The 5,118-nt window shown below is 37.7% G+C and overlaps 1 long non-coding RNA gene across 1 annotated transcript; it reads right to left on the reverse strand.

Annotated features, from left to right (window-relative positions):
- Nucleotides 1–4,322: 4,322 nt before the first annotated feature.
- Nucleotides 4,323–4,702, reverse strand: LOC121254459. The gene is made up of 2 exons (XR_005938647.1): nucleotides 4,626–4,702; nucleotides 4,323–4,540 (listed from the first exon to the last, which is right to left on the reverse strand). It is a non-coding gene; the product is annotated as an uncharacterized LOC121254459 (long non-coding RNA).
- Between the last annotated feature and the right edge of the window lie 416 nt (nucleotides 4,703–5,118).

Here is a 5,118-nt window from a genome sequence, read left to right on the forward strand (position 1 = left end):
GGGGGGCACGGGGGCCTTGGCCCCATAAGGCTTTGACCTAAAAGTATATATATATATATATATATATATATATATATATATATATATAACCTTGTCTAATTTGTATATCTCCCTTAATTTTTGTGATACTTTTGTTCTTGTTCTTGTCTACAATTCATAAACATATCTTCATGCTTATTGCTTTACGTAAACTTGTCACCCCTCCACCCGGATATTTTCCTCCAAAGCCTTCCTAAAATCGTTCATCTAGCTTTCTGCCCTTTGTCTACCCCCACTCTTCTCATCTTGTGAAAGAATCTCATTGAAATCTCCTAGCACACACCAAGGTTAATTGTCAGATGGTTTTAGAAAGGACATCAGTGCCCACGTCTTTTTTCTCTTATTGGCATCAAGATGTCCATAAAAACCCCTAAGAGTCCACTTAATGTTATTGTCATCCTTAGTGATCAAAGCATTGATGTGTCTCTAAGAAAAAAATCAAAATTTCAATTTCAATTTCCAACTTCCATAACATTGCCAATCCCTCTCTTCTATACCTCGGTTCTACGACAAAACAACCTACAAAACCTAAACTATTTCTTAAACTTTCAAACTTGTTAGACACTAGCTTTGTCTCAATGAGAAAAATTAACTTGGGCTGGTTTTCCTTAGGAAATGTCTTGAATTGTCCAGGGGTTTTCAAGCCCCCAACAGTTCTAGCTTAAGATGATCATGATGATTGCCGGGGCTGACTAGCAACCTCCATCATTACCAGATCCCTACAAAGCATCTCTTCTTCCCATTTTCAAAAATCCCTATAGAGAGCACTCAAAATCACTATCAGTCAGTTTACACTTAATAGAAACAAAATTAAGCATTTGAGAAGCATTCTTTGGCTCCCCTCTTCCAGCTCTCTATTGTTGAAACCTTTCTTTCATCGTTGTTACTTTCATGCCCACTGCCACCATGAACCGGGATTTCTATCTTACTCAAATTTCACAAGAGATAACGCCTTTTAATAATACTAGGCCTAGGTCCAATTTTGTCACACGCAAGGTCTTGGCCCATTACTCTACTACTATATTTTGTGGGATGCCTCTCTCCACTTGATACCATTGTATCCCCCCCCCCCCCCTATTTCACTTAGTTGAGATTCTATTCTTAGCTCCTCCACCAATATCTTCTCCGTGATTCTAGTGAGAGAAAAATATGCACTTTTGAAATCACCCATCACCCCAAATTGCACCTCAGCAATCAGTTCTTCCTTCTCAACCTCCACATCCCCCTGATTCTCGCCCCTCTTATGCTCTTTCCTAAATTCATTTTGCTCATCTGCCTGTCTTGTGAGGAAGACATCTTATCTGACCTCTCTGACTAAGAATTCTGCTCGTTTCCCTTTGAAGATTCTTGCTCTGAGTTATTTTCAATCCAAGCTCCTCATATGTGAATTGAAGTATACTCGAAGCCATGATCTGAATTGGTTTTCAGAAGCATTGTTCTACTTCCTTTGATTTCCAATACTACTACACCCTTGCCTTCCACAGATTATCCAACCACACTTGAAACACATTCAAAGAAGTTTCTCATATTTCAAAGGTACCCAAATCCTTTGTCCCTACAAGTTAACAGTTCTACCTCGTGTTATGGATTTCCTCAAGTCAATTTCAACACATAAATGATTACCCCATCCTCCTTGACATCCACTTCTTGTACTTATTCAATTATCTCCCCAATTTGTTTACTAGTTTCTAGATTCATGCAAGCCAACTATAGATTGTGTATTTGGATCCAAAATGTTTCAAAATCGAAATTTATTAGATGTGGTTGAGTAAACCCATCAAACAGTTGTTCGATGAACAAATGATTATTGAACAACCACGGCTTCCCTCCCAACAGTCTATGCTTATCAACTTTACTTTAAAAGATAATGACAAACAGGTTCGGGCATATTTTCTAGAATGAGAAAGACTTCCCAACTTTCCAAATTTTTACCATTGTTGAATGGATGATCTCCTTTCCAATGGGATGTTCTAAGTAGAGCTTACCCACCAAACATCAATCTCCCTTTCTTGTTGCCTTTTCCAAGTTTCCTGAATCAAGGTCAATCAATGAAGTCTTCTCATCAATTAACCGTAATCGATCCCACACATTAACTAAATCCTCCATCATTCATTACCTCCAATCAACACTCTAACTAGGAGAATTTGTCCACTCTTACTGAAGCAATAAGCCATTAAATATATATTACTAATTAGTAATTACTAATTACGTTAAATATATATAATTTCCCCTTCTATAGGTTTTTTACACACCTCTTGTGTGGTTATCTATTAATATTTTCATCAATCCTAGTCAATGAAAAACATGCGGCTCAATTTTTATATTAGTTTGTGTTTAGTTTTGCTGAATTTTGGGTTTGTGGAAGGTTGGACAAAATGCTTGACCTGCCCGCCTGTTTGTTCATAGTGGTGATGCAGCCCAAGCCCCAAGATTCACCTACTAATATGGCGAAAGAAGTCTCCCAAAAGAGAATACCTTAAGACCGGTCGGGCTGGTTTTAGGCAAATAACAGCCCGCCAATCACATGCCAACACCTAGTGCTTCTATCATACTTATCCTGGACCAGCAATTCATCAGAATTGCACATCTCCCTTCGCGATGCATTAGAGTGCAGAAACCCCTGCATCTCCCTTCGCCCAATTTGAGCCCCACGAATCGCACCCGAACAACGTCGGCGTCGCACCCAAGCCCTTTTAGTTGCATCGCAGCCCCCTCGCGACCTCTCAAACCTCAACCTCTGTCGCGTCTCAGCCCCTTCGAAGCTCAACCCGAAGCGGTTTGCGTCGCCTCTCAGCCCCCACGCACCCCGTTGAAGCTCAACCCAACCTTCGTCGCCTCTCAGCCCCCTCGCAGCCCCTTGAAGCTCAGCCCAACCTCTGTCGCCTTTCAATTCCTGGTATGTCATTTTTGTATAAAATTGATTGTGGCTATAAGAAATGAACCACCTGGTTTGTCTGTCTAAGAAAGTGAAATTGAAATTGATTGGCAAACCTCTCCTCATCTGGTATGCAAGAAACTAGAAATTTGTGCATTTTACCTGTTTGATAAAATTTCTAAGAAGAAAAGCACCACTGTATTGCATTGGAGTTCTAAATCTGACTTTCAGATTAGGTGAATTGGTATAATCAGGTTGGGAATTCTTGTTTATGGGAATTATTGTTGAGCTATATCTGACTTTGAGATGCAAGGACCAAGCAGTTAACAAGAAATATGGGGTAATGGGTGAAATTTATGTTTTGCTTGCTTATAGAATATAAAATAAAAGAGGTTTCTGATTTGGTTTTTCTTGGCATATTTGCACCCTAGTGGAAATCTCATGGCACCATTCGAGCTTGCAGAATCGAGGAAGCAATTGGGCGAGCTGATTGATTTTTTTCTGATATACAAGTCTTTGTAAACACCTTTTAGTGTGGTTTGAACCATTAATAATTGCCATTTTAGGGCCCATAGAAGACCCCAAATCTCTGAATATGTATGCCTTCAGTTATGATTGCCACTATTCTTCCTTATGGTTGCATTGCATGGCTTATGTGCTACTCAGTTATCATTGCATGGCTTATTTACTGTCTAATATATTCTGATTTGGGGGCTCTTTTTACTTCACTATTATGATAGCAAATGAAGAGTTCGGGTTCTCATTCCGAGTCAAGTTCTCGGACCGTAAGAGGAGATGACAAAGTTAGTTTGGAGAAAACACTTTGCTATTGTGGCTGCCAAGCGAAATTACGAATTTCTGGAAAAACAAATAGTTTTGAAAAAAGATTTTTCAATTGTCCAAACTATAAGATGAATACACAATGTGTCTTTTTTGAGTGGATTGATCTTCAAAGTGAGCAAAACAACTGCTGTAAGATGACGTTGAACTTCGCTGAATGGAGGCACAACATGGTACTTCATGAGCGGTTACGCATCGAAGAATTGAAATTTAAAGCATTGGAGAATAAGTACAAGGGAGTCTTGAAAGTGTTAACTTGACATGGTTTTTTTTAATAATAGTTTGTGGTGTACTTTTTATGTATCCAAAAAAAGGTAATGTATCTCGGCTACAGCTCTTGTAACTCATACTTTTTTTAACACTTTGATCAGTTGAATGTACTCAATGTGGTTAATGTAATGAGAACATCCTCTCATGTTTTGAATGTTTTTGAAATTTCCTTAGTTGTTGTATTGTGGTCAGTTTTGAAGAATGTTTGCAATCCTCCCTTTTATAATTTCTAATATTTTTGCCAAGTACTTGAGGTTTGTATCAAGATATTCTTGACATTAATTGTACTAAGATATTCTTTACTTTGCTATTCTTCACATTAATCAAATTACAGATAAACCAAGATCAAATTCATGGATACATGCATTGTCCAAAACATAATGCAAACAGAAAATTGGTACATAAAGTATGTCTTCTAGCTAAACTTGTACAAAAATATTGACAAGAAATTGAAGTATAATCTGAGCAGACTTGTGAAGAAAGGACTATGTGAAGAAAGCCAAACTGCCACATTCCCTGTCACATTAAAATAAATACGGATTAAATTAACCGATAAATAGGCTAAATTAAATATAACAAAAGACAAATAAATGTGCCTTACAAGATATTTCGAAATTTCGACTATGATTCTAAATGTATCGATATGTTGTCAGGTGTTGGCCCAAAATCCCTATATAAAACACAAATTTTGTTAACTTCTTCAATTAAAAATCGATAAAATACAAATAACTACAAAACTACAATACCTCACTGAAGGAAAATTGTTTTTAGCATGTCCTTCATTCTTGCAAATGCTACAACGTCTTTTCTTTGTTTGTGTTTCTTTTGGGTTCTTCGATCTTAAAGTTTTTTGCCGTCCTTTTGTTGGCACCCGTGGAGGATCCTGGACCGTTTGTGAGAAATTGGATACAACTTGACTTCTTGTCATTTGAATGTAATTGGTTGACTCCCCTCTTTGTGAACCTTCTACATGATCTTCCATTGCAAGGAACTCTTTGTGAACCTTTTCTAATGCAAGACATAGGTGATTGTGTTTTCGACTTGACTGCGACCCAAGTTCAACAATGTCATAAAGTTGTATCATCAACTTGTTT

This window comes from Juglans microcarpa x Juglans regia, chromosome 3D (genome assembly GCF_004785595.1).
Source record: "Juglans microcarpa x Juglans regia isolate MS1-56 chromosome 3D, Jm3101_v1.0, whole genome shotgun sequence".
Lineage (NCBI taxonomy): Eukaryota > Viridiplantae > Streptophyta > Magnoliopsida > Fagales > Juglandaceae > Juglans > Juglans microcarpa x Juglans regia.